The sequence below is a fragment of the Anarhichas minor genome, unplaced genomic scaffold, assembly GCF_050575085.1.
Source record: "Anarhichas minor isolate MPS153535 unplaced genomic scaffold, ASM5057508v1 ptg000025l, whole genome shotgun sequence".
NCBI classification, from domain to species: domain Eukaryota; kingdom Metazoa; phylum Chordata; class Actinopteri; order Perciformes; family Anarhichadidae; genus Anarhichas; species Anarhichas minor.
The window spans coordinates 1,171,619-1,198,418 of record NW_027466471.1 but is presented as its reverse complement, the minus strand read 5'-3'; the positions used below and the strand labels follow the sequence as shown (position 1 = coordinate 1,198,418).

Sequence of the window (26,800 nt, the reverse complement as noted above, 5' to 3'; positions counted from 1 at the left end):
CAGCTTTGGAAACCCCATCGACCCACAGCTTTCCGACGTCAGATGGGGGCTGTGTCCAACCATTTGTGTGTTAAAAAAACACAAGGGGCTGTGTTAGTGGGGTCAACGGCAATGAATACTGATTCAAGACGTCGTGTTTGCGGAACATATTAATGCACTTAAAGGCTCATTAGATGGCAAAACAAAGCAAATTTAGGTTTTTTTCAGTCAGGATGGCCGAGCGGTCCAAGGCGCTGCGTTCAGGTCGCAGTCTCCACTGGAGGCGTGGGTTCGAATCCCACTTCTGACAGCAATTGTTTTTCACTGGTTGCGTTGACTGTAACATGATATTGTGAAAGAAAGCTTAGCAATGCTTTGTATGTCAAGGAGCAGGCATTTGACAAAATACTGCACGACTACTGCAACAGCAGCATTTGTAAGCCTCTACATTATCAACCAATGTAATCTGACCATGTGTTTGTAAACAGTTGGCCTATATTTTGCTGGATTCATTGTTTGTAGAAAGTCTCTCAAAACAATTTCTTTACTTGTCATTTCCCAAATCCTCTGCTGATCTTACTAAAATTCTGAAGTTAGCCTGAAACGGTTTCTGTGTCTTGTTAGCTTCTTTGTCATTGGTAACGTTGTATGCCTTCGATGTCCTATTCCCTGCACAGATAACGTACTAGCGGATGCCAAATAAGAAACGGTCTACCAAAACTGTGTATTTTTTGAGGGTCCAGAGTGTCCAGAGTGGTTAGCACTCTGGACTCTGAATCCAGTGATCTGAGTTCAAATCTCAGTGGAACCTGATTTTAAGCTAGAGTAAAGGTCAAAAAATGCAACCTTTCCACATCTCAGCAAAAGTTGGACTGGTGAGGCCATCTTGCTTCAGGTACAAGTGAGACCGGAGAGGAGTGTCTTGACCTTCACCGGAGTGATCTAAGAATGAAGTACTATTGACAGGGAGCAAAATGGTTTCCACTTTAATCATGGATGCACACTTTGTATTGTGTCTTGTAATCACCATAAAACAAGAAGTTTGACTGAGATTTCAACTCAGGTTCTTGCCGTTAGAGTCTAAAGTGTTCGTCATCAAGGGACCCGTATACTCCATCAGAGGTGGCTGTTGGATGGTCGACCAGCTTTGGAAACCCCATCGACCCACAGCTTTCCGACGTCAGATGGGGGCTGTGTCCAACCATTTGTGTGTTAAAAAAACACAAGGGGCTGTGTTAGTGGGGTCAACGGCAATGAATACTGATTCAAGACGTCGTGTTTGCGGAACATATTAATGCACTTAAAGGCTCATTAGATGGCAAAACAAAGCAAATTTAGGTTTTTTTCAGTCAGGATGGCCGAGCGGTCCAAGGCGCTGCGTTCAGGTCGCAGTCTCCACTGGAGGCGTGGGTTCGAATCCCACTTCTGACAGCAATTGTTTTTCACTGGTTGCGTTGACTGTAACATGATATTGTGAAAGAAAGCTTAGCAATGCTTTGTATGTCAAGGAGCAGGCATTTGACAAAATACTGCACGACTACTGCAACAGCAGCATTTGTAAGCCTCTACATTATCAACCAATGTAATCTGACCATGTGTTTGTAAACAGTTGGCCTATATTTTGCTGGATTCATTGTTTGTAGAAAGTCTCTCAAAACAATTTCTTTACTTGTCATTTCCCAAATCCTCTGCTGATCTTACTAAAATTCTGAAGTTAGCCTGAAACGGTTTCTGTGTCTTGTTAGCTTCTTTGTCATTGGTAACGTTGTATGCCTTCGATGTCCTATTCCCTGCACAGATAACGTACTAGCGGATGCCAAATAAGAAACGGTCTACCAAAACTGCGTAGAGGTTCCATGGTGTAATGGTTAGCACTCTGGACTCTGAATCCAATGATCTGAGTTCAAATCTCAGTGGAACCTGATTTTAAGCTAGAGTAAAGGTCAAAAAATGCAACCTTTCCACATCTCAGCAAAAGTTGGACTGGTGAGGCCATCTTGCTTCAGGTACAAGTGAGACCGGAGAGGAGTGTCTTGACCTTCACCGGAGTGATCTAAGAATGAAGTACTATTGACAGGGAGCAAAATGGTTTCCACTTTAATCATGGATGCACACTTTGTATTGTGTCTTGTAATCACCATAAAAAAAGAAGTTTGACTGAGATTTCAACTCAGGTTCTTGCCGTTAGAGTCTAAAGTGTTCGTCATCAAGGGACCCGTATACTCCATCAGAGGTGGCTGTTGGATGGTCGACCAGCTTTGGAAACCCCATCGACCCACAGCTTTCCGACGTCAGATGGGGGCTGTGTCCAACCATTTGTGTGTTAAAAAAACACAAGGGGCTGTGTTAGTGGGGTCAACGGCAATGAATACTGATTCAAGACGTCGTGTTTGCGGAACATATTAATGCACTTAAAGGCTCATTAGATGGCAAAACAAAGCAAATTTAGGTTTTTTTCAGTCAGGATGGCCGAGCGGTCCAAGGCGCTGCGTTCAGGTCGCAGTCTCCACTGGAGGCGTGGGTTCGAATCCCACTTCTGACAGCAATTGTTTTTCACTGGTTGCGTTGACTGTAACATGATATTGTGAAAGAAAGCTTAGCAATGCTTTGTATGTCAAGGAGCAGGCATTTGACAAAATACTGCACGACTACTGCAACAGCAGCATTTGTAAGCCTCTACATTATCAACCAATGTAATCTGACCATGTGTTTGTAAACAGTTGGCCTATATTTTGCTGGATTCATTGTTTGTAGAAAGTCTCTCAAAACAATTTCTTTACTTGTCATTTCCCAAATCCTCTGCTGATCTTACTAAAATTCTGAAGTTAGCCTGAAACGGTTTCTGTGTCTTGTTAGCTTCTTTGTCATTGGTAACGTTGTATGCCTTCGATGTCCTATTCCCTGCACAGATAACGTACTAGCGGATGCCAAATAAGAAACGGTCTACCAAAACTGTGTGTTTTTTGAGGGTCCAGAGTGTCCAGAGTGGTTAGCACTCTGGACTCTGAATCCAGTGATCTGAGTTCAAATCTCAGTGGAACCTGATTTTAAGCTAGAGTAAAGGTCAAAAAATGCAACCTTTCCACATCTCAGCAAAAGTTGGACTGGTGAGGCCATCTTGCTTCAGGTACAAGTGAGACCGGAGAGGAGTGTCTTGACCTTCACCGGAGTGATCTAAGAATGAAGTACTATTGACAGGGAGCAAAATGGTTTCCACTTTAATCATGGATGCACACTTTGTATTGTGTCTTGTAATCACCATAAAACAAGAAGTTTGACTGAGATTTCAACTCAGGTTCTTGCCGTTAGAGTCTAAAGTGTTCGTCATCAAGGGACCCGTATACTCCATCAGAGGTGGCTGTTGGATGGTCGACCAGCTTTGGAAACCCCATCGACCCACAGCTTTCCGACGTCAGATGGGGGCTGTGTCCAACCATTTGTGTGTTAAAAAACACAAGGGGCTGTGTTAGTGGGGTCAACGGCAATGAATACTGATTCAAGACGTCGTGTTTGCGGAACATATTAATGCACTTAAAGGCTCATTAGATGGCAAAACAAAGCAAATTTAGGTTTTTTTCAGTCAGGATGGCCGAGCGGTCCAAGGCGCTGCGTTCAGGTCGCAGTCTCCACTGGAGGTGTGGGTTCGAATCCCACTTCTGACAGCAATTGTTTTTCACTGGTTGCGTTGACTGTAACATGATATTGTGAAAGAAAGCTTAGCAATGCTTTGTATGTCAAGGAGCAGGCATTTGACAAAATACTGCACGACTACTGCAACAGCAGCATTTGTAAGCCTCTACATTATCAACCAATGTAATCTGACCATGTGTTTTTAAACAGTTGGCCCATATTTTGCTGGATTCATTGTTTGTAGGAAGTCTCTCAAAACAATTTCTTTACTTGTCATTTCCCAAATCCTCTGCTGATCTTACTAAAATTCTGAAGTTAGCCTGAAATGGTTTCTGTGTCTTGTTAGCTTCTTTGTCATTGGTAACATTGTATGCCTTCTATGTCCTATTCCCTGCACAGATAACATACTAGCGGATGCCAAATAAGAAACGGTCTACCAAAACTGTGTATTTTTTGAGGGCGTAGAGGTTCCATGGTGTAATGGTTAGCACTCTGGACTCTGAATCCAGTGATCTGAGTTCAAATCTCAGTGGAACCTGATTTTAAGCTAGAGTAAAGGTCAAAAAATGCAACCTTTCCACATCTCAGCAAAAGTTGGACTGGTGAGGCCATCTTGCTTCAGGTACAAGTGAGACCGGAGAGGAGTGTCTTGACATTCACCGGAGTGATCTAAGAATGAAGTACTATTGACAGGGAGCAAAATGGTTTCCACTTTAATCATGGATGCACACTTTGTATTGTGTCTTGTAATCACCATAAAACAAGAAGTTTGACTGAGATTTCAACTCAGGTTCTTGCCGTTAGAGTCTAAAGTGTTCGTCATCAAGGGACCCGTATACTCCATCAGAGGTGGCTGTTGGATGGTCGACCAGCTTTGGAAACCCCATCGACCCACAGCTTTCCGACGTCAGATGGGGGCTGTGTCCAACCATTTGTGTGTTAAAAAAACACAAGGGGCTGTGTTAGTGGGGTCAACGGCAATGAATACTGATTCAAGACGTCGTGTTTGCGGAACATATTAATGCACTTAAAGGCTCATTAGATGGCAAAACAAAGCAAATTTAGGTTTTTTTCAGTCAGGATGGCCGAGCGGTCCAAGGCGCTGCGTTCAGGTCGCAGTCTCCACTGGAGGTGTGGGTTCGAATCCCACTTCTGACAGCAATTGTTTTTCACTGGTTGCGTTGACTGTAACATGATATTGTGAAAGAAAGCTTAGCAATGCTTTGTATGTCAAGGAGCAGGCATTTGACAAAATACTGCACGACTACTGCAACAGCAGCATTTGTAAGCCTCTACATTATCAACCAATGTAATCTGACCATGTGTTTTTAAACAGTTGGCCCATATTTTGCTGGATTCATTGTTTGTAGGAAGTCTCTCAAAACAATTTCTTTACTTGTCATTTCCCAAATCCTCTGCTGATCTTACTAAAATTCTGAAGTTAGCCTGAAATGGTTTCTGTGTCTTGTTAGCTTCTTTGTCATTGGTAACATTGTATGCCTTCTATGTCCTATTCCCTGCACAGATAACATACTAGCGGATGCCAAATAAGAAACGGTCTACCAAAACTGTGTATTTTTTGAGGGCGTAGAGGTTCCATGGTGTAATGGTTAGCACTCTGGACTCTGAATCCAGTGATCTGAGTTCAAATCTCAGTGGAACCTGATTTTAAGCTAGAGTAAAGGTCAAAAAATGCAACCTTTCCACATCTCAGCAAAAGTTGGACTGGTGAGGCCATCTTGCTTCAGGTACAAGTGAGACCGGAGAGGAGTGTCTTGACATTCACCGGAGTGATCTAAGAATGAAGTACTATTGACAGGGAGCAAAATGGTTTCCACTTTAATCATGGATGCACACTTTGTATTGTGTCTTGTAATCACCATAAAACAAGAAGTTTGACTGAGATTTCAACTCAGGTTCTTGCCGTTAGAGTCTAAAGTGTTCGTCATCAAGGGACCCGTATACTCCATCAGAGGTGGCTGTTGGATGGTCGACCAGCTTTGGAAACCCCATCGACCCACAGCTTTCCGACGTCAGATGGGGGCTGTGTCCAACCATTTGTGTGTTAAAAAAACACAAGGGGCTGTGTTAGTGGGGTCAACGGCAATGAATACTGATTCAAGACGTCGTGTTTGCGGAACATATTAATGCACTTAAAGGCTCATTAGATGGCAAAACAAAGCAAATTTAGGTTTTTTTCAGTCAGGATGGCCGAGCGGTCCAAGGCGCTGCGTTCAGGTCGCAGTCTCCACTGGAGGCGTGGGTTCGAATCCCACTTCTGACAGCAATTGTTTTTCACTGGTTGCGTTGACTGTAACATGATATTGTGAAAGAAAGCTTAGCAATGCTTTGTATGTCAAGGAGCAGGCATTTGACAAAATACTGCACGACTACTGCAACAGCAGCATTTGTAAGCCTCTACATTATCAACCAATGTAATCTAACCATGTGTTTGTAAACAGTTGGCCTACATTTTGCTGGATTCATTGTTTGTAGGAAGTCTCTCAAAACAATTTCTTTACTTGTCATTTCCCAAATCCTCTGCTGATCTTACTAAAATTCTGAAGTTAGCCTGAAACGGTTTCTGTGTCTTGTTAGCTTCTTTGTCATTGGTAACGTTGTATGCCTTCTATGTCCTATTCCCTGCACAGATAACATACTAGCGGATGCCAAATAAGAAAGGGTCTACTAAAACTGTGTATTGTTTGAGTGGATAGAGGTTCCATGGTGTAATGGTTAGCACTCTGGACTTTGACTCCAGTGATCTGAGTTGAAATCTCGGTGGAACCTGATTTTAAGGTAGAGTAAAGGTCAAAAAAGGTCAAAAAATGCAACCTTTCCACATCTCAGCAAAAGTTGGACTGGTGTGGCCATCTTGCTTCAGGTACAAGTGAGACCGGAGAGGAGTGTCTTGACCTTCACCGGAGTGATCTAAGAATGAAGTACTATTGACAGGGAGCAAAATGGTTTCCACTTTAATCATGGATGCACACTTTGTATTGTGTCTTGTAATCACCATAAAACAAGAAGTTTGACTGAGATTTCAACTCAGGTTCTTGCCGTTAGAGTCTAAAGTGTTCGTCATCAGAGGTATACTCCATCAGAGGTGGCTGTTGGATGGTCGACCAGCTTTGGAAACCCCATCGACCCACAGCTTTCCGACCTCAGATGGGGGCTGTGTCCAACCATTTGTGTGTTAAAAAAACACAAGGGGCTGTGTTAGTGGGGTCAACGGCAATGAATACTGATTCAAGACGGCGTGTTTGCGGAACATATTAATGCACTTAATTAAAGGCTCATTAGATGGCCAAACAAAGCAAATTTAGGTTTTTGTCAGTCAGGATGGCCGAGCGGTCCAAGGCGCTGCGTTCAGGTCACAGTCTCCGCTGGAGGCGTGGGTTAGAATCCCACTTCTGGCAGCAATTGTTTTTCACTGGTTGCGTTGACTGTAACATGATATTGTGAAAGAAAGCTTAGCAATGCTTTGTATGTCAAGGAGCAGGCATTTGACAAAATACTGCACGACTACTGCAACAGCAGCATTTGTAAGCCTCTACATTATCAACCAATGTAATCTGACCATGTGTTTGTAAACAGTTGGCCTATATTTTGCTGGATTCATTGTTTGTAGGAAGTCTCTCAAAACAATTTCTTTACTTGTCATTTCCCAAATCCTCTGCTGATCTTACTAAAATTCTGAAGTTAGCCTGAAACGGTTTCTGTGTCTTGTTAGCTTCTTTGTCATTGGTAACGTTGTATGCCTTCGATGTCCTATTCCCTGCACAGATAACGTACTAGCGGATGCCAAATAAGAAACTGTCTACCAAAACTGTGTATTTTTTGAGGGCGTAGAGGTTCCATGGTGTAATGGTTAGCACTCTGGACTCTGAATCCAGTGATCTGAGTTCAAATCTCAGTGGAACCTGATTTTAAGCTAGAGTAAAGGTCAAAAAATGCAACCTTTCCACATCTCAGCAAAAGTTGGACTGGTGAGGCCATCTTGCTTCAGGTACAAGTGAGACCGGAGAGGAGTGTCTTGACCTTCACCGGAGTGATCTAAGAATGAAGTACTATTGACAGGGAGCAAAATGGTTTCCACTTTAATCATGGATGCACACTTTGTATTGTGTCTTGTAATCACCATAAAACAAGAAGTTTGACTGAGATTTCAACTCAGGTTCTTGCCGTTAGAGTCTAAAGTGTTCGTCATCAGAGGTATACTCCATCAGAGGTGGCTGTTGGATGGTCGACCAGCTTTGGAAACCCCATCGACCCACAGCTTTCCGACGTCAGATGGGGGCTGTGTCCAACCATTTGTGTGTTAAAAAAACACAAGGGGCTGTGTTAGTGGGGTCAACGGCAATGAATACTGATTCAAGACGTCGTGTTTGCGGAACATATTAATGCACTTAAAGGCTCATTAGATGGCAAAACAAAGCAAATTCAGGGTTTTTTTCAATCAGGATGGCCGAGCGGTCCAAGGCGCTGCGGTAAGGTCGCAGTCTCCACTGGAGGCGTGGGTTCGAATCCCACTTCTGACAGCAATTGTTTTTCACTGGTTGCGTTGACTGTAACATGATATTGTGAAAGAAAGCTTAGCAATGCTTTGTATGTCAAGGAGCAGGCATTTGACAAACTACTGCACGACCACTGCAGCAGCAGCATTTGCAAGCCTCTACATTATCAACCAATGTAATCTAACCATGTGTTTGTAAACAGTTGGCCTATATTTTGCTGGATTCATTGTTTGTAGGAAGTCTCTCAAAACAATTTCTTTACTTGTCATTTCCCAAATCCTCTGCTGATCTTACTAAAATTCTGAAGTTAGCCTGAAACGGTTTCTGTGTCTTGTTAGCTTCTTTGTCATTGGTAACGTTGTATGCCTTCGATGTCCTATTCCCTGCACAGATAACGTACTAGCGGATGCCAAATAAGAAACTGTCTACCAAAACTGTGTATTTTTTGAGGGTGTAGAGGTTCCATGGTGTAATGGTTAGCACTCTGGACTCTGAATCCAGTGATCTGAGTTCAAATCTCAGTGGAACCTGATTTTAAGCTAGAGTAAAGGTCAAAAAAGGTCAAAAAATGCAACCTTTCCACATCTCAGCAAAAGTTGGACTGGTGTGGCCATCTTGCTTCAGGTACAAGTGAGACCGGAGAGGAGTGTCTTGACCTTCACCGGAGTGATCTAAGAATGAAGTACTATTGACAGGGAGCAAAATGGTTTCCACTTAAATCATGGATGCACACTTTGTATTGTGTCTTGTAATAACCATAAAAAAAGAAGTTTGACTGAGATTTCAACTCAGGTTCTTGCCGTTAGAGTCTAAAGTGTTCGTCATCAAGGGACCCGTATACTCCATCAGAGGTGGTTGTTCGATGGTCGACCAGCTTTGGAAACCCCATCGACCCACAGCTTTCCGACATCAGATGGGGGCTGTGTCCAACCATTTGTGTGTTAAAAAAACACAAGGGGCTGTGTTAGTGGGGTCAACGGCAATGAATACTGATTCAAGACGTCGTGTTTGCGGAACATATTAATGCACTTAAAGGCTCATTAGATGGCAAAACAAAGCAAATTTAGGTTTTTTTCAGTCAGGATGGCCGAGCGGTCCAAGGCGCTGCGTTCAGGTCGCAGTCTCCACTGGAGGCGTGGGTTCGAATCCCACTTCTGACAGCAATTGTTTTTCACTGGTTGCGTTGACTGTAACATGATATTGTGAAAGAAAGCTTAGCAATGCTTTGTATGTCAAGGAGCAGGCATTTGACAAAATACTGCACGACAACTGCAACAGTAGCATTTGTAAACCTCTACATTATCAACCAATGTAATCTAACCATGTGTTTGTAAACAGTTGGCCTATATTTTGCTGGATTCATTGTTTGAAGGAAGTCTCTCAAAACAATTTCTTTACTTGTCATTTCCCAAATCCTCTGCTGATCTTACTAAAATTCTGAAGTTAGCCTGAAACGGTTTCTGTGTCTTGTTAGCTTCTTTGTCATTGGTAACGTTGTATGCCTTCGATGTCCTATTCCCTGCACAGATAACGTACTAGCGGATGCCAAATAAGAAACTGTCTACCAAAACTGTGTATTTTTGTGAGGGTGTAGAGGTTCCATGGTGTAATGGTTAGCACTCTGGACTCTGAATCCAGTGATCTGAGTTCAAATCTCAGTGGAACCTGATTTTAAGCTAGAGTAAAGGTCAAAAAAGGTCAAAAAATGCAACCTTTCCACATCTCAGCAAAAGTTGGACTGGTGTGGCCATCTTGCTTCAGGTACAAGTGAGACCGGAGAGGAGTGTCTTGACCTTCACCGGAGTGATCTAAGAATGAAGTACTATTGACAGGGAGCAAAATGGTTTCCACTTAAATCATGGATGCACACTTTGTATTGTGTCTTGTAATAACCATAAAAAAAGAAGTTTGACTGAGATTTCAACTCAGGTTCTTGCCGTTAGAGTCTAAAGTGTTCGTCATCAAGGGACCCGTATACTCCATCAGAGGTGGTTGTTCGATGGTCGACCAGCTTTGGAAACCCCATCGACCCACAGCTTTCCGACATCAGATGGGGGCTGTGTCCAACCATTTGTGTGTTAAAAAAACACAAGGGGCTGTGTTAGTGGGGTCAACGGCAATGAATACTGATTCAAGACGTCGTGTTTGCGGAACATATTAATGCACTTAAAGGCTCATTAGATGGCAAAACAAAGCAAATTTAGGTTTTTTTCAGTCAGGATGGCCGAGCGGTCCAAGGCGCTGCGTTCAGGTCGCAGTCTCCACTGGAGGCGTGGGTTCGAATCCCACTTCTGACACCAATTGTTTTTCACTGGTTGCGTTGACTGTAACATGATATTGTGAAAGAAAGCTTAGCAATGCTTTGTATGTCAAGGAGCAGGCATTTGACAAAATACTGCACGACAACTGCAACAGCAGCATTTGTAAACCTCTACATTATCAACCAATGTAATCTAACCATGTGTTTGTAAACAGTTGGCCTATATTTTGCTGGATTCATTGTTTGTAGGAAGTCTCTCAAAACAATTTCTTTACTTGTCATTTCCCAAATCCTCTGCTGATCTTACTAAAATTCTGAAGTTAGCCTGAAACGGTTTCTGTGTCTTGTTAGCTTCTTTGTCATTGGTAACGTTGTATGCCTTCGATGTCCTATTCCCTGCACAGATAACGTACTAGCGGATGCCAAATAAGAAACTGTCTACCAAAACTGTGTATTTTTTGAGGGTGTAGAGGTTCCATGGTGTAATGGTTAGCACTCTGGACTCTGAATCCAGTGATCTGAGTTCAAATCTCAGTGGAACCTGATTTTAAGCTAGAGTAAAGGTCAAAAAAGGTCAAAAAATGCAACCTTTCCACATCTCAGCAAAAGTTGGACTGGTGTGGCCATCTTGCTTCAGGTACAAGTGAGACCGGAGAGGAGTGTCTTGACCTTCACCGGAGTGATCTAAGAATGAAGTACTATTGACAGGGAGCAAAATGGTTTCCACTTAAATCATGGATGCACACTTTGTATTGTGTCTTGTAATCACCATAAAAAAAGAAGTTTGACTGAGATTTCAACTCAGGTTCTTGCCGTTAGAGTCTAAAGTGTTCGTCATCAAGGGACCCGTATACTCCATCAGAGGTGGTTGTTGGATGGTCGACCAGCTTTGGAAACCCCATCGACCCACAGCTTTCCGACGTCAGATGGGGGCTGTGTCCAACCATTTGTGTGTTAAAAAAACACAAGGGGCTGTGTTAGTGGGGTCAACGGCAATGAATACTGATTCAAGACGTCGTGTTTGCGGAACATATTAATGCACTTAAAGGCTCATTAGATGGCAAAACAAAGCAAATTTAGGTTTTTTTCAGTCAGGATGGCCGAGCGGTCCAAGGCGCTGCGTTCAGGTCGCAGTATCCACTGGAGGCGTGGGTTCGAATCCCACTTCTGACAGCAATTGTTTTTCACTGGTTGCGTTGACTGTAACATGATATTGTGAAAGAAAGCTTAGCAATGCTTTGTATGTCAAGGAGCAGGCATTTGACAAAATACTGCACGACAACTGCAACAGCAGCATTTGTAAACCTCTACATTATCAACCAATGTAATCTAACCATGTGTTTGTAAACAGTTGGCCTATATTTTGCTGGATTCATTGTTTGTAGGAAGTCTCTCAAAACAATTTCTTTACTTGTCATTTCCCAAATCCTCTGCTGATCTTACTAAAATTCTGAAGTTAGCCTGAAACGGTTTCTGTGTCTTGTTAGCTTCTTTGTCATTGGTAACGTTGTATGCCTTCGATGTCCTATTCCCTGCACAGATAACGTACTAGCGGATGCCAAATAAGAAACTGTCTACCAAAACTGTGTATTTTTTGAGGGTGTAGAGGTTCCATGGTGTAATGGTTAGCACTCTGGACTCTGAATCCAGTGATCTGAGTTCAAATCTCAGTGGAACCTGATTTTAAGCTAGAGTAAAGGTCAAAAAAGGTCAAAAAATGCAACCTTTCCACATCTCAGCAAAAGTTGGACTGGTGTGGCCATCTTGCTTCAGGTACAAGTGAGACCGGAGAGGAGTGTCTTGACCTTCACCGGAGTGATCTAAGAATGAAGTACTATTGACAGGGAGCAAAATGGTTTCCACTTAAATCATGGATGCACACTTTGTATTGTGTCTTGTAATCACCATAAAAAAAGAAGTTTGACTGAGATTTCAACTCAGGTTCTTGCCGTTAGAGTCTAAAGTGTTCGTCATCAAGGGACCCGTATACTCCATCAGAGGTGGTTGTTGGATGGTCGACCAGCTTTGGAAACCCCATCGACCCACAGCTTTCCGACGTCAGATGGGGGCTGTGTCCAACCATTTGTGTGTTAAAAAAACACAAGGGGCTGTGTTAGTGGGGTCAACGGCAATGAATACTGATTCAAGACGGCGTGTTTGCGGAACATATTAATGCACTTAAAGGCTCATTAGATGGCAAAACAAAGCAAATTTAGGTTTTTTTCAGTCAGGATGGCCGAGCGGTCCAAGGCGCTGCGTTCAGGTCGCAGTCTCCGCTGGAGGCGTGGGTTAGAATCCCACTTCTGGCAGCAATTGTTTTTCACTGGTTGCGTTGACTGTAACATGATATTGTGAAAGAAAGCTTAGCAATGCTTTGTATGTGAAGGAGCAGGCATTTGACAAAATACCGCACGACTACTGCAACAGCAGCATTTGTAAGCCTCTACATTATCAACCAATGTAATCTGACCATGTGTTTGTAAACAGTTGGCCTATATTTTGCTGGATTCATTGTTTGTAGGAAGTCTCTCAAAACAATTTCTTTACTTGTCATTTCCCAAATCCTCTGCTGATCTTACTAAAATTCTGAAGTTAGCCTGAAACGGTTTCTGTGTCTTGTTAGCTTCTTTGTCATTGGTAACGTTGTATGCCTTCGATGTCCTATTCCCTGCACAGATAACGTACTAGCGGATGCCAAATAAGAAACTGTCTACCAAAACTGTGTATTTTTTGAGGGTGTAGAGGTTCCATGGTGTAATGGTTAGCACTCTGGACTCTGAATCCAGTGATCTGAGTTCAAATCTCAGTGGAACCTGATTTTAAGCTAGAGTAAAGGTCAAAAAATGCAACCTTTCCACATCTCAGCAAAAGTTGGACTGGTGAGGCCATCTTGCTTCAGGTACAAGTGAGACCGGAGAGGAGTGTCTTGACCTTCACCGGAGTGATCTAAGAATGAAGTACTATTGACAGGGAGCAAAATGGTTTCCACTTTAATCATGGATGCACACTTTGTATTGTGTCTTGTAATCACCATAAAAAAAGAAGTTTGACTGAGATTTCAACTCAGGTTCTTGCCGTTAGAGTCTAAAGTGTTCGTCATCAAGGGACCCGTATACTCCATCAGAGGTGGCTGTTGGATGGTCGACCAGCTTTGGAAACCCCATCGACCCACAGCTTTCCGACGTCAGATGGGGGCTGTGTCCAACCATTTGTGTGTTAAAAAAACACAAGGGGCTGTGTTAGTGGGGTCAACGGCAATGAATACTGATTCAAGACGTCGTGTTTGCGGAACATATTAATGCACTTAAAGGCTCATTAGATGGCAAAACAAAGCAAATTTAGGTTTTTTTCAGTCAGGATGGCCGAGCGGTCCAAGGCGCTGCGTTCAGGTCGCAGTCTCCACTGGAGGCGTGGGTTCGAATCCCACTTCTGACAGCAATTGTTTTTCACTGGTTGCGTTGACTGTAACATGATATTGTGAAAGAAAGCTTAGCAATGCTTTGTATGTCAAGGAGCAGGCATTTGACAAAATACTGCACGACAACTGCAACAGCAGCATTTGTAAACCTCTACATTATCAACCAATGTAATCTAACCATGTGTTTGTAAACAGTTGGCCTATATTTTGCTGGATTCATTGTTTGTAGGAAGTCTCTCAAAACAATTTCTTTACTTGTCATTTCCCAAATCCTCTGCTGATCTTACTAAAATTCTGAAGTTAGCCTGAAACGGTTTCTGTGTCTTGTTAGCTTCTTTGTCATTGGTAACGTTGTATGCCTTCGATGTCCTATTCCCTGCACAGATAACGTACTAGCGGATGCCAAATAAGAAACTGTCTACCAAAACTGTGTATTTTTTGAGGGTGTAGAGGTTCCATGGTGTAATGGTTAGCACTCTGGACTCTGAATCCAGTGATCTGAGTTCAAATCTCAGTGGAACCTGATTTTAAGCTAGAGTAAAGGTCAAAAAAGGTCAAAAAATGCAACCTTTCCACATCTCAGCAAAAGTTGGACTGGTGTGGCCATCTTGCTTCAGGTACAAGTGAGACCGGAGAGGAGTGTCTTGACCTTCACCGGAGTGATCTAAGAATGAAGTACTATTGACAGGGAGCAAAATGGTTTCCACTTAAATCATGGATGCACACTTTGTATTGTGTCTTGTAATCACCATAAAAAAAGAAGTTTGACTGAGATTTCAACTCAGGTTCTTGCCGTTAGAGTCTAAAGTGTTCGTCATCAAGGGACCCGTATACTCCATCAGAGGTGGTTGTTGGATGGTCGACCAGCTTTGGAAACCCCATCGACCCACAGCTTTCCGACGTCAGATGGGGGCTGTGTCCAACCATTTGTGTGTTAAAAAAACACAAGGGGCTGTGTTAGTGGGGTCAACGGCAATGAATACTGATTCAAGACGTCGTGTTTGCGGAACATATTAATGCACTTAAAGGCTCATTAGATGGCAAAACAAAGCAAATTTAGGTTTTTTTCAGTCAGGATGGCCGAGCGGTCCAAGGCGCTGCGTTCAGGTCGCAGTCTCCACTGGAGGCGTGGGTTCGAATCCCACTTCTGACAGCAATTGTTTTTCACTGGTTGCGTTGACTGTAACATGATATTGTGAAAGAAAGCTTAGCAATGCTTTGTATGTCAAGGAGCAGGCATTTGACAAAATACTGCACGACAACTGCAACAGCAGCATTTGTAAACCTCTACATTATCAACCAATGTAATCTAACCATGTGTTTGTAAACAGTTGGCCTATATTTTGCTGGATTCATTGTTTGTAGGAAGTCTCTCAAAACAATTTCTTTACTTGTCATTTCCCAAATCCTCTGCTGATCTTACTAAAATTCTGAAGTTAGCCTGAAACGGTTTCTGTGTCTTGTTAGCTTCTTTGTCATTGGTAACGTTGTATGCCTTCGATGTCCTATTCCCTGCACAGATAACGTACTAGCGGATGCCAAATAAGAAACTGTCTACCAAAACTGTGTATTTTTTGAGGGCGTAGAGGTTCCATGGTGTAATGGTTAGCACTCTGGACTCTGAATCCAGTGATCTGAGTTCAAATCTCAGTGGAACCTGATTTTAAGCTAGAGTAAAGGTCAAAAAAGGTCAAAAAATGCAACCTTTCCACATCTCAGCAAAAGTTGGACTGGTGTGGCCATCTTGCTTCAGGTACAAGTGAGACCGGAGAGGAGTGTCTTGACCTTCACCGGAGTGATCTAAGAATGAAGTACTATTGACAGGGAGCAAAATGGTTTCCACTTAAATCATGGATGCACACTTTGTATTGTGTCTTGTAATAACCATAAAAAAAGAAGTTTGACTGAGATTTCAACTCAGGTTCTTGCCGTTAGAGTCTAAAGTGTTCGTCATCAAGGGACCCGTATACTCCATCAGAGGTGGTTGTTGGATGGTCGACCAGCTTTGGAAACCCCATCGACCCACAGCTTTCCGACGTCAGATGGGGGCTGTGTCCAACCATTTGTGTGTTAAAAAAACACAAGGGGCTGTGTTAGTGGGGTCAACGGCAATGAATACTGATTCAAGACGTCGTGTTTGCGGAACATATTAATGCACTTAAAGGCTCATTAGATGGCAAAACAAAGCAAATTTAGGTTTCTTTCAGTCAGGATGGCCGAGCGGTCCAAGGCGCTGCGTTCAGGTCGCAGTCTCCACTGGAGGCGTGGGTTCGAATCCCACTTCTGACAGCAATTGTTTTTCACTGGTTGCGTTGACTGTAACATGATATTGTGAAAGAAAGCTTAGCAATGCTTTGTATGTCAAGGAGCAGGCATTTGACAAAATACTGCACGACAACTGCAACAGCAGCATTTGTAAACCTCTACATTATCAACCAATGTAATCTAACCATGTGTTTGTAAACAGTTGGCCTATATTTTGCTGGATTCATTGTTTGTAGGAAGTCTCTCAAAACAATTTCTTTACTTGTCATTTCCCAAATCCTCTGCTGATCTTACTAAAATTCTGAAGTTAGCCTGAAACGGTTTCTGTGTCTTGTTAGCTTCTTTGTCATTGGTAACGTTGTATGCCTTCGATGTCCTATTCCCTGCACAGATAACGTACTAGCGGATGCCAAATAAGAAACTGTCTACCAAAACTGTGTATTTTTTGAGGGCGTAGAGGTTCCATGGTGTAATGGTTAGCACTCTAGACTCTGAATCCAGTGATCTGAGTTCAAATCTCAGTGGAACCTGATTTTAAGCTAGAGTAAAGGTCAAAAAAGGTCAAAAAATGCAACCTTTCCACATCTCAGCAAAAGTTGGACTGGTGAGGCCATCTTGCTTCAGGTACAAGTGAGACCGGAGAGGAGTGTCTTGACCTTCACCGGAGTGATCTAAGAATGAAGTACTATTGACAGGGAGCAAAATGGTTTCCACTTAAATCATGGATGCACACTTTGTATTGTGTCTTGTAATAACCATAAAAAAAGAAGTTTGACTGAGATTTCAACTCAGGTTCTTGCCGTTAGAGTCTAAAGTGTTCGTCATCAGAGGTATACTCCATCAGAGGTGGCTGTTGGATGGTCGACCAGCTTTGGAAACCCCATCGACCCACAGCTTTCCGACCTCAGATGGGGGCTGTGTCCAACCATTTGTGTGTTAAAAAAACACAAGGGGCTGTGTTAGTGGGGTCAACGGCAATGAATACTGATTCAAGACGGCGTGTTTGCGGAACATATTAATGCACTTAAAGGCTCATTAGATGGCAAAACAAAGCAAATTTAGGTTTTTTTCAGTCAGGATGGCCGAGCGGTCCAAGGCGCTGCGTTCAGGTCGCAGTCTCCACTGGAGGCGTGGGTTCGAATCCCACTTCTGACAGCAATTGTTTTTCACTGGTTGCGTTGACTGTAACATGATATTGTGAAAGAAAGCTTAGCAATGCTTTGTATGTCAAGGAGCAGGCATTTGACAAAATACTGCACGACTACTGCAACAGCAGCATTTGTAAGCCTCTACATTATCAACCAATGTAATCTGACCATGTGTTTGTAAACAGTTGGCCTATATTTTGCTGGATTCATTGTTTGTAGAAAGTCTCTCAAAACAATTTCTTTACTTGTCATTTCCCAAATCCTCTGCTGATCTTACTAAAATTCTGAAGTTAGCCTGAAACGGTTTCTGTGTCTTGTTAGCTTCTTTGTCATTGGTAACGTTGTATGCCTTCGATGTCCTATTCCCTGCACAGATAACGTACTAGCGGATGCCAAATAAGAAACTGTCTACCAAAACTGTGTATTTTTTGAGGGTGTAGAGGTTCCATGGTGTAATGGTTAGCACTCTGGACTCTGAATCCAGTGATCTGAGTTCAAATCTCAGTGGAACCTGATTTTAAGCTAGAGTAAAGGTCAAAAAATGCAACCTTTCCACATCTCAGCAAAAGTTGGACTGGTGAGGCCATCTTGCTTCAGGTACAAGTGAGACCGGAGAGGAGTGTCTTGACCTTCACCGGAGTGATCTAAGAATGAAGTACTATTGACAGGGAGCAAAATGGTTTCCACTTAAATCATGGATGCACACTTTGTATTGTGTCTTGTAATAACCATAAAAAAAGAAGTTTGACTGAGATTTCAACTCAGGTTCTTGCCGTTAGAGTCTAAAGTGTTCGTCATCAGAGGTATACTCCATCAGAGGTGGCTGTTGGATGGTCGACCAGCTTTGGAAACCCCATCGACCCACAGCTTTCCGACCTCAGATGGGGGCTGTGTCCAACCATTTGTGTGTTAAAAAAACACAAGGGGCTGTGTTAGTGGGGTCAACGGCAATGAATACTGATTCAAGACGGCGTGTTTGCGGAACATATTAATGCACTTAAAGGCTCATTAGATGGCAAAACAAAGCAAATTTAGGTTTTTTTCAGTCAGGATGGCCGAGCGGTCCAAGGCGCTGCGTTCAGGTCGCAGTCTCCACTGGAGGCGTGGGTTCGAATCCCACTTCTGACAGCAATTGTTTTTCACTGGTTGCGTTGACTGTAACATGATATTGTGAAAGAAAGCTTAGCAATGCTTTGTATGTCAAGGAGCAGGCATTTGACAAAATACTGCACGACTACTGCAACAGCAGCATTTGTAAGCCTCTACATTATCAACCAATGTAATCTGACCATGTGTTTGTAAACAGTTGGCCTATATTTTGCTGGATTCATTGTTTGTAGAAAGTCTCTCAAAACAATTTCTTTACTTGTCATTTCCCAAATCCTCTGCTGATCTTACTAAAATTCTGAAGTTAGCCTGAAACGGTTTCTGTGTCTTGTTAGCTTCTTTGTCATTGGTAACGTTGTATGCCTTCGATGTCCTATTCCCTGCACAGATAACGTACTAGCGGATGCCAAATAAGAAACGGTCTACCAAAACTGTGTATTTTTTGAGGGCGTAGAGGTTCCATGGTGTAATGGTTAGCACTCTGGACTCTGAATCCAGTGATCTGAGTTCAAATCTCAGTGGAACCTGATTTTAAGCTAGAGTAAAGGTCAAAAAATGCAACCTTTCCACATCTCAGCAAAAGTTGGACTGGTGAGGCCATCTTGCTTCAGGTACAAGTGAGACCGGAGAGGAGTGTCTTGACATTCACCGGAGTGATCTAAGAATGAAGTACTATTGACAGGGAGCAAAATGGTTTCCACTTTAATCATGGATGCACACTTTGTATTGTGTCTTGTAATCACCATAAAACAAGAAGTTTGACTGAGATTTCAACTCAGGTTCTTGCCGTTAGAGTCTAAAGTGTTCGTCATCAAGGGACCCGTATACTCCATCAGAGGTGGCTGTTGGATGGTCGACCAGCTTTGGAAACCCCATCGACCCACAGCTTTCCGACGTCAGATGGGGGCTGTGTCCAACCATTTGTGTGTTAAAAAAACACAAGGGGCTGTGTTAGTGGGGTCAACGGCAATGAATACTGATTCAAGACGTCGTGTTTGCGGAACATATTAATGCACTTAAAGGCTCATTAGATGGCAAAACAAAGCAAATTTAGGTTTTTTTCAGTCAGGATGGCCGAGCGGTCCAAGGCGCTGCGTTCAGGTCGCAGTCTCCACTGGAGGCGTGGGTTCGAATCCCACTTCTGACAGCAATTGTTTTTCACTGGTTGCGTTGACTGTAACATGATATTGTGAAAGAAAGCTTAGCAATGCTTTGTATGTCAAGGAGCAGGCATTTGACAAAATACTGCACGACTACTGCAACAGCAGCATTTGTAAGCCTCTACATTATCAACCAATGTAATCTAACCATGTGTTTGTAAACAGTTGGCCTACATTTTGCTGGATTCATTGTTTGTAGGAAGTCTCTCAAAACAATTTCTTTACTTGTCATTTCCCAAATCCTCTGCTGATCTTACTAAAATTCTGAAGTTAGCCTGAAACGGTTTCTGTGTCTTGTTAGCTTCTTTGTCATTGGTAACGTTGTATGCCTTCGATGTCCTATTCCCTGCACAGATAACGTACTAGCGGATGCCAAATAAGAAACTGTCTACCAAAACTGTGTATTTTTGTGAGGGTGTAGAGGTTCCATGGTGTAATGGTTAGCACTCTGGACTCTGAATCCAGTGATCTGAGTTCAAATCTCAGTGGAACCTGATTTTAAGCTAGAGTAAAGGTCAAAAAATGCAACCTTTCCACATCTCAGCAAAAGTTGGACTGGTGAGGCCATCTTGCTTCAGGTACAAGTGAGACCGGAGAGGAGTGTCTTGACCTTCACCGGAGTGATCTAAGAATGAAGTACTATTGACAGGGAGCAAAATGGTTTCCACTTTAATCATGGATGCACACTTTGTATTGTGTCTTGTAATCACCATAAAACAAGAAGTTTGACTGAGATTTCAACTCAGGTTCTTGCCGTTAGAGTCTAAAGTGTTCGTCATCAGAGGTATACTCCATCAGAGGTGGCTGTTGGATGGTCGACCAGCTTTGGAAACCCCATCGACCCACAGCTTTCCGACCTCAGATGGGGGCTGTGTCCAACCATTTGTGTGTTAAAAAAACACAAGGGGCTGTGTTAGTGGGGTCAACGGCAATGAATACTGATTCAAGACGGCGTGTTTGCGGAACATATTAATGCACTTAATTAAAGGCTCATTAGATGGCAAAACAAAGCAAATTTAGGTTTTTGTCAGTCAGGATGGCCGAGCGGTCCAAGGCGCTGCGTTCAGGTCGCAGTCTCCGCTGGAGGCGTGGGTTAGAATCCCACTTCTGGCAGCAATTGTTTTTCACTGGTTGCGTTGACTGTAACATGATATTGTGAAAGAAAGCTTAGCAATGCTTTGTATGTCAAGGAGCAGGCATTTGACAAAATACTGCACGACTACTGCAACAGCAGCATTTGTAAGCCTCTACATTATCAACCAATGTAATCTGACCATGTGTTTGTAAACAGTTGGCCTATATTTTGCTGGATTCATTGTTTGTAGGAAGTCTCTCAAAACAATTTCTTTACTTGTCATTTCCCAAATCCTCTGCTGATCTTACTAAAATTCTGAAGTTAGCCTGAAACGGTTTCTGTGTCTTGTTAGCTTCTTTGTCATTGGTAACGTTGTATGCCTTCGATGTCTTATTCCCTGCACAGATAACGTACTAGCGGATGCCAAATAAGAAACTGTCTACCAAAACTGTGTATTTTTTGAGGGCGTAGAGGTTCCATGGTGTAATGGTTAGCACTCTGGACTCTGAATCCAGTGATCTGAGTTCAAATCTCAGTGGAACCTGATTTTAAGCTAGAGTAAAGGTCAAAAAATGCAACCTTTCCACATCTCAGCAAAAGTTGGACTGGTGAGGCCATCTTGCTTCAGGTACAAGTGAGACCGGAGAGGAGTGTCTTGACCTTCACCGGAGTGATCTAAGAATGAAGTACTATTGACAGGGAGCAAAATGGTTTCCACTTTAATCATGGATGCACACTTTGTATTGTGTCTTGTAATCACCATAAAAAAAGAAGTTTGACTGAGATTTCAACTCAGGTTCTTGCCGTTAGAGTCTAAAGTGTTCGTCATCAAGGGACCCGTATACTCCATCAGAGGTGGCTGTTGGATGGTCGACCAGCTTTGGAAACCCCATCGACCCACAGCTTTCCGACGTCAGATGGGGGCTGTGTCCAACCATTTGTGTGTTAAAAAAACACAAGGGGCTGTGTTAGTGGGGTCAACGGCAATGAATACTGATTCAAGACGTCGTGTTTGCGGAACATATTAATGCACTTAAAGGCTCATTAGATGGCAAAACAAAGCAAATTTAGGTTTTTTTCAGTCAGGATGGCCGAGCGGTCCAAGGCGCTGCGTTCAGGTCGCAGTCTTCGCTGGAGGCGTGGGTTCGAATCCCACTTCTGACAGCAATTGTTTTTCACTGGTTGCGTTGACTGTAACATGATATTGTGAAAGAAAGCTTAGCAATGCTTTGTATGTCAAGGAGCAGGCATTTGACAAAATACTGCACGACTACTGCAACAGCAGCATTTGTAAGCCTCTACATTATCAACCAATGTAATCTGACCATGTGTTTTTAAACAGTTGGCCCATATTTTGCTGGATTCATTGTTTGTAGGAAGTCTCTCAAAACAATTTCTTTACTTGTCATTTCCCAAATCCTCTGCTGATCTTACTAAAATTCTGAAGTTAGCCTGAAATGGTTTCTGTGTCTTGTTAGCTTCTTTGTCATTGGTAACGTTGTATGCCTTCAATGTCCTATTCCCTGCACAGATAACGTACTAGCGGATGCCAAATAAGAAACTGTCTACCAAAACTGTGTATTTTTGTGAGGGTGTAGAGGTTCCATGGTGTAATGGTTAGCACTCTGGACTCTGAATCCTGTGATATGATTTCAAATCTCAGTGGAACCTGATTTTAAGCTAGAGTAAAGGTCAAAAAATGCAACCTTTCCACATCTCAGCAAAAGTTGGACTGGTGAGGCCATCTTGCTTCAGGTACAAGTGAGACCGGAGAGGAGTGTCTTGACCTTCACCGGAGTGATCTAAGAATGAAGTACTATTGACAGGGAGCAAAATGGTTTCCACTTTAATCATGGATGCACACTTTGTATTGTGTCTTGTAATCACCATAAAACAAGAAGTTTGACTGAGATTTCAACTCAGGTTCTTGCCGTTAGAGTCTAAAGTGTTCGTCATCAGAGGTATACTCCATCAGAGGTGGCTGTTGGATGGTCGACCAGCTTTGGAAACCCCATCGACCCACAGCTTTCCGACGTCAGATGGGGGCTGTGTCCAACCATTTGTGTGTTAAAAAAACACAAGGGGCTGTGTTAGTGGGGTCAACGGCAATGAATACTGATTCAAGACGTCGTGTTTGCGGAACATATTAATGCACTTAAAGGCTCATTAGATGGCAAAACAAAGCAAATTTAGGTTTTTTTCAGTCAGGATGGCCGAGCGGTCCAAGGCGCTGCGTTCAGGTCGCAGTCTCCACTGGAGGCGTGGGTTCGAATCCCACTTCTGACAGCAATTGTTTTTCACTGGTTGCGTTGACTGTAACATGATATTGTGAAAGAAAGCTTAGCAATGCTTTGTATGTCAAGGAGCAGGCATTTGACAAAATACCGCACGACTACTGCAACAGCAGCATTTGTAAGCCTCTACATTATCAACCAATGTAATCTGACCATGTGTTTGTAAACAGTTGGCCTATATTTTGCTGGATTCATTGTTTGTAGAAAGTCTCTCAAAACAATTTCTTTACTTGTCATTTCCCAAATCCTCTGCTGATCTTACTAAAATTCTGAAGTTAGCCTGAAACGGTTTCTGTGTCTTGTTAGCTTCTTTGTCATTGGTAACGTTGTATGCCTTCGATGTCCTATTCCCTGCACAGATAACGTACTAGCGGATGCCAAATAAGAAACTGTCTACCAAAACTGTGTATTTTTTGAGGGCGTAGAAGTTCCATGGTGTAATGGTTAGCACTCTGGACTCTGAATCCAGTGATCTGAGTTCAAATCTCAGTGGAACCTGATTTTAAGCTAGAGTAAAGGTCAAAAAATGCAACCTTTCCACATCTCAGCAAAAGTTGGACTGGTGAGGCCATCTTGCTTCAGGTACAAGTGAGACCGGAGAGGAGTGTCTTGACCTTCACCGGAGTGATCTAAGAATGAAGTACTATTGACAGGGAGCAAAATGGTTTCCACTTTAATCATGGATGCACACTTTGTATTGTGTCTTGTAATCACCATAAAACAAGAAGTTTGACTGAGATTTCAACTCAGGTTCTTGCCGTTAGAGTCTAAAGTGTTCGTCATCAGAGGTATACTCCATCAGAGGTGGCTGTTGGATGGTCGACCAGCTTTGGAAACCCCATCGACCCACAGCTTTCCGACCTCAGATGGGGGCTGTGTCCAACCATTTGTGTGTTAAAAAAACACAAGGGGCTGTGTTAGTGGGGTCAACGGCAATGAATACTGATTCAAGACGTCGTGTTTGCGGAACATATTAATGCACTTAAAGGCTCATTAGATGGCAAAACAAAGCAAATTTAGGTTTTTTTCAGTCAGGATGGCCGAGCGGTCCAAGGCGCTGCGTTCAGGTCGCAGTCTCCACTGGAGGCGTGGGTTAGAATCCCACTTCTGACAGCAACTGTTTTTCACTGGTTGCGTTGACTGTAACATGATATTGTGAAAGAAAGCTTAGCAATGCTTTGTATGTCAAGGAGCAGGCATTTGACAAAATACTGCACGACTACTGCAACAGCAGCATTTGTAAGCCTCTACATTATCAACCAATGTAATCTGACCATGTGTTTGTAAACAGTTGGCCTATATTTTGCTGGATTCATTGTTTGTAGGAAGTCTCTCAAAACAATTTCTTTACTTGTCATTTCCCAAATCCTCTGCTGATCTTACTAAAATTCTGAAGTTAGCCTGAAACGGTTTCTGTGTCTTGTTAGCTTCTTTGTCATTGGTAACGTTGTATGCCTTCGATGTCCTATTCCCTGCACAGATAACGTACTAGCGGATGCCAAATAAGAAACTGTCTACCAAAACTGTGTATTTTTTGAGGGCGTAGAGGTTCCATGGTGTAATGGTTAGCACTCTGGGCTCTGAATCCAGTGATCTGAGTTCAAATCTCAGTGGAACCTGATTTTAAGCTAGAGTAAAGGTCAAAAAATGCAACCTTTCCACATCTCAGCAAAAGTTGGACTGGTGAGGCCATCTTGCTTCAGGTACAAGTGAGACCGGAGAGGAGTGTCTTGACCTTCACCGGAGTGATCTAAGAATGAAGTACTATTGACAGGGAGCAAAATGGTTTCCACTTTAATCATGGATGCACACTTTGTATTGTGTCTTGTAATCACCATAAAAAAAGAAGTTTGACTGAGATTTCAACTCAGGTTCTTGCCGTTAGAGTCTAAAGTGTTCGTCATCAAGGGACCCGTATACTCCATCAGAGGTGGCTGTTGGATGGTCGACCAGCTTTGGAAACCCCATCGACCCACAGCTTTCCGACGTCAGATGGGGGCTGTGTCCAACCATTTGTGTGTTAAAAAAACACAAGGGGCTGTGTTAGTGGGGTCAACGGCAATGAATACTGATTCAAGACGTCGTGTTTGCGGAACATATTAATGCACTTAAAGGCTCATTAGATGGCAAAACAAAGCAAATTTAGGTTTTTTTCAGTCAGGATGGCCGAGCGGTCCAAGGCGCTGCGTTCAGGTCGCAGTCTCCACTGGAGGCGTGGGTTCGAATCCCACTTCTGACAGCAATTGTTTTTCACTGGTTGCGTTGACTGTAACATGATATTGTGAAAGAAAGCTTAGCAATGCTTTGTATGTCAAGGAGCAGGCATTTGACAAAATACCGCACGACTACTGCAACAGCAGCATTTGTAAGCCTCTACATTATCAACCAATGTAATCTGACCATGTGTTTGTAAACAGTTGGCCTATATTTTGCTGGATTCATTGTTTGTAGAAAGTCTCTCAAAACAATTTCTTTACTTGTCATTTCCCAAATCCTCTGCTGATCTTACTAAAATTCTGAAGTTAGCCTGAAACGGTTTCTGTGTCTTGTTAGCTTCTTTGTCATTGGTAACGTTGTATGCCTTCGATGTCCTATTCCCTGCACAGATAACGTACTAGCGGATGCCAAATAAGAAACTGTCTACCAAAACTGTGTATTTTTTGAGGGCGTAGAAGTTCCATGGTGTAATGGTTAGCACTCTGGACTCTGAATCCAGTGATCTGAGTTCAAATCTCAGTGGAACCTGATTTTAAGCTAGAGTAAAGGTCAAAAAATGCAACCTTTCCACATCTCAGCAAAAGTTGGACTGGTGAGGCCATCTTGCTTCAGGTACAAGTGAGACCGGAGAGGAGTGTCTTGACCTTCACCGGAGTGATCTAAGAATGAAGTACTATTGACAGGGAGCAAAATGGTTTCCACTTTAATCATGGATGCACACTTTGTATTGTGTCTTGTAATCACCATAAAACAAGAAGTTTGACTGAGATTTCAACTCAGGTTCTTGCCGTTAGAGTCTAAAGTGTTCGTCATCAGAGGTATACTCCATCAGAGGTGGCTGTTGGATGGTCGACCAGCTTTGGAAACCCCATCGACCCACAGCTTTCCGACCTCAGATGGGGGCTGTGTCCAACCATTTGTGTGTTAAAAAAACACAAGGGGCTGTGTTAGTGGGGTCAACGGCAATGAATACTGATTCAAGACGTCGTGTTTGCGGAACATATTAATGCACTTAAAGGCTCATTAGATGGCAAAACAAAGCAAATTTAGGTTTTTTTCAGTCAGGATGGCCGAGCGGTCCAAGGCGCTGCGTTCAGGTCGCAGTCTCCACTGGAGGCGTGGGTTAGAATCCCACTTCTGACAGCAACTGTTTTTCACTGGTTGCGTTGACTGTAACATGATATTGTGAAAGAAAGCTTAGCAATGCTTTGTATGTCAAGGAGCAGGCATTTGACAAAATACCGCACGACTACTGCAACAGCAGCATTTGTAAGCCTCTACATTATCAACCAATGTAATCTGACCATGTGTTTGTAAACAGTTGGCCTATATTTTGCTGGATTCATTGTTTGTAGAAAGTCTCTCAAAACAATTTCTTTACTTGTCATTTCCCAAATCCTCTGCTGATCTTACTAAAATTCTGAAGTTAGCCTGAAACGGTTTCTGTGTCTTGTTAGCTTCTTTGTCATTGGTAACGTTGTATGCCTTCGATGTCCTATTCCCTGCACAGATAACGTACTAGCGGATGCCAAATAAGAAACTGTCTACCAAAACTGTGTATTTTTTGAGGGCGTAGAAGTTCCATGGTGTAATGGTTAGCACTCTGGACTCTGAATCCAGTGATCTGAGTTCAAATCTCAGTGGAACCTGATTTTAAGCTAGAGTAAAGGTCAAAAAATGCAACCTTTCCACATCTCAGCAAAAGTTGGACTGGTGAGGCCATCTTGCTT

At 42.9% G+C, this 26,800-nt stretch overlaps 30 non-coding genes across 30 annotated transcripts; all 30 read left to right on the top strand.

Moving 5' to 3' along the window:
• The first annotated feature begins 206 nt into the window (after positions 1–206).
• Positions 207–289, top strand: trnal-cag (transfer RNA leucine (anticodon CAG)). Its single transcript has one exon. It is a non-coding gene; the product is annotated as a tRNA-Leu (tRNA).
• A 1,038-nt stretch (positions 290–1,327) lies between these two features.
• Positions 1,328–1,410, top strand: trnal-cag (transfer RNA leucine (anticodon CAG)). Its single transcript has one exon. It is a non-coding gene; the product is annotated as a tRNA-Leu (tRNA).
• Positions 1,411–1,829: 419 nt separating this feature from the next.
• Positions 1,830–1,901, top strand: trnaq-cug (transfer RNA glutamine (anticodon CUG)). The gene has a single exon. It is a non-coding gene; the product is annotated as a tRNA-Gln (tRNA).
• Positions 1,902–2,438: 537 nt separating this feature from the next.
• trnal-cag (transfer RNA leucine (anticodon CAG)) lies at positions 2,439–2,521 on the top strand. The gene has a single exon. It is a non-coding gene; the product is annotated as a tRNA-Leu (tRNA).
• Positions 2,522–4,075: 1,554 nt separating this feature from the next.
• On the top strand, positions 4,076–4,147 carry trnaq-cug (transfer RNA glutamine (anticodon CUG)). Its single transcript has one exon. It is a non-coding gene; the product is annotated as a tRNA-Gln (tRNA).
• Positions 4,148–5,201: 1,054 nt separating this feature from the next.
• On the top strand, positions 5,202–5,273 carry trnaq-cug (transfer RNA glutamine (anticodon CUG)). The gene has a single exon. It is a non-coding gene; the product is annotated as a tRNA-Gln (tRNA).
• A 537-nt stretch (positions 5,274–5,810) lies between these two features.
• trnal-cag (transfer RNA leucine (anticodon CAG)) lies at positions 5,811–5,893 on the top strand. The gene has a single exon. It is a non-coding gene; the product is annotated as a tRNA-Leu (tRNA).
• A 434-nt stretch (positions 5,894–6,327) lies between these two features.
• Positions 6,328–6,399, top strand: trnaq-uug (transfer RNA glutamine (anticodon UUG)). Its single transcript has one exon. It is a non-coding gene; the product is annotated as a tRNA-Gln (tRNA).
• Positions 6,400–7,462: 1,063 nt separating this feature from the next.
• Positions 7,463–7,534, top strand: trnaq-cug (transfer RNA glutamine (anticodon CUG)). Its single transcript has one exon. It is a non-coding gene; the product is annotated as a tRNA-Gln (tRNA).
• A 1,050-nt stretch (positions 7,535–8,584) lies between these two features.
• Positions 8,585–8,656, top strand: trnaq-cug (transfer RNA glutamine (anticodon CUG)). Its single transcript has one exon. It is a non-coding gene; the product is annotated as a tRNA-Gln (tRNA).
• Positions 8,657–9,203: 547 nt separating this feature from the next.
• trnal-cag (transfer RNA leucine (anticodon CAG)) lies at positions 9,204–9,286 on the top strand. Its single transcript has one exon. It is a non-coding gene; the product is annotated as a tRNA-Leu (tRNA).
• Positions 9,287–9,721: 435 nt separating this feature from the next.
• On the top strand, positions 9,722–9,793 carry trnaq-cug (transfer RNA glutamine (anticodon CUG)). Its single transcript has one exon. It is a non-coding gene; the product is annotated as a tRNA-Gln (tRNA).
• Positions 9,794–10,340: 547 nt separating this feature from the next.
• On the top strand, positions 10,341–10,423 carry trnal-cag (transfer RNA leucine (anticodon CAG)). Its single transcript has one exon. It is a non-coding gene; the product is annotated as a tRNA-Leu (tRNA).
• Positions 10,424–10,857: 434 nt separating this feature from the next.
• On the top strand, positions 10,858–10,929 carry trnaq-cug (transfer RNA glutamine (anticodon CUG)). The gene has a single exon. It is a non-coding gene; the product is annotated as a tRNA-Gln (tRNA).
• Positions 10,930–11,993: 1,064 nt separating this feature from the next.
• On the top strand, positions 11,994–12,065 carry trnaq-cug (transfer RNA glutamine (anticodon CUG)). The gene has a single exon. It is a non-coding gene; the product is annotated as a tRNA-Gln (tRNA).
• A 1,064-nt stretch (positions 12,066–13,129) lies between these two features.
• On the top strand, positions 13,130–13,201 carry trnaq-cug (transfer RNA glutamine (anticodon CUG)). The gene has a single exon. It is a non-coding gene; the product is annotated as a tRNA-Gln (tRNA).
• Positions 13,202–13,738: 537 nt separating this feature from the next.
• trnal-cag (transfer RNA leucine (anticodon CAG)) lies at positions 13,739–13,821 on the top strand. The gene has a single exon. It is a non-coding gene; the product is annotated as a tRNA-Leu (tRNA).
• A 434-nt stretch (positions 13,822–14,255) lies between these two features.
• Positions 14,256–14,327, top strand: trnaq-cug (transfer RNA glutamine (anticodon CUG)). Its single transcript has one exon. It is a non-coding gene; the product is annotated as a tRNA-Gln (tRNA).
• A 547-nt stretch (positions 14,328–14,874) lies between these two features.
• Positions 14,875–14,957, top strand: trnal-cag (transfer RNA leucine (anticodon CAG)). Its single transcript has one exon. It is a non-coding gene; the product is annotated as a tRNA-Leu (tRNA).
• Positions 14,958–15,391: 434 nt separating this feature from the next.
• On the top strand, positions 15,392–15,463 carry trnaq-cug (transfer RNA glutamine (anticodon CUG)). The gene has a single exon. It is a non-coding gene; the product is annotated as a tRNA-Gln (tRNA).
• A 547-nt stretch (positions 15,464–16,010) lies between these two features.
• trnal-cag (transfer RNA leucine (anticodon CAG)) lies at positions 16,011–16,093 on the top strand. Its single transcript has one exon. It is a non-coding gene; the product is annotated as a tRNA-Leu (tRNA).
• A 1,048-nt stretch (positions 16,094–17,141) lies between these two features.
• Positions 17,142–17,224, top strand: trnal-cag (transfer RNA leucine (anticodon CAG)). Its single transcript has one exon. It is a non-coding gene; the product is annotated as a tRNA-Leu (tRNA).
• A 434-nt stretch (positions 17,225–17,658) lies between these two features.
• trnaq-cug (transfer RNA glutamine (anticodon CUG)) lies at positions 17,659–17,730 on the top strand. Its single transcript has one exon. It is a non-coding gene; the product is annotated as a tRNA-Gln (tRNA).
• Positions 17,731–18,262: 532 nt separating this feature from the next.
• On the top strand, positions 18,263–18,345 carry trnal-cag (transfer RNA leucine (anticodon CAG)). Its single transcript has one exon. It is a non-coding gene; the product is annotated as a tRNA-Leu (tRNA).
• A 434-nt stretch (positions 18,346–18,779) lies between these two features.
• trnaq-cug (transfer RNA glutamine (anticodon CUG)) lies at positions 18,780–18,851 on the top strand. Its single transcript has one exon. It is a non-coding gene; the product is annotated as a tRNA-Gln (tRNA).
• Positions 18,852–19,388: 537 nt separating this feature from the next.
• trnal-cag (transfer RNA leucine (anticodon CAG)) lies at positions 19,389–19,471 on the top strand. Its single transcript has one exon. It is a non-coding gene; the product is annotated as a tRNA-Leu (tRNA).
• Positions 19,472–19,906: 435 nt separating this feature from the next.
• trnaq-cug (transfer RNA glutamine (anticodon CUG)) lies at positions 19,907–19,978 on the top strand. Its single transcript has one exon. It is a non-coding gene; the product is annotated as a tRNA-Gln (tRNA).
• Positions 19,979–21,031: 1,053 nt separating this feature from the next.
• Positions 21,032–21,103, top strand: trnaq-cug (transfer RNA glutamine (anticodon CUG)). The gene has a single exon. It is a non-coding gene; the product is annotated as a tRNA-Gln (tRNA).
• Positions 21,104–22,762: 1,659 nt separating this feature from the next.
• Positions 22,763–22,845, top strand: trnal-cag (transfer RNA leucine (anticodon CAG)). The gene has a single exon. It is a non-coding gene; the product is annotated as a tRNA-Leu (tRNA).
• Positions 22,846–25,009: 2,164 nt separating this feature from the next.
• trnal-cag (transfer RNA leucine (anticodon CAG)) lies at positions 25,010–25,092 on the top strand. The gene has a single exon. It is a non-coding gene; the product is annotated as a tRNA-Leu (tRNA).
• The last annotated feature ends 1,708 nt before the right edge of the window (positions 25,093–26,800 follow it).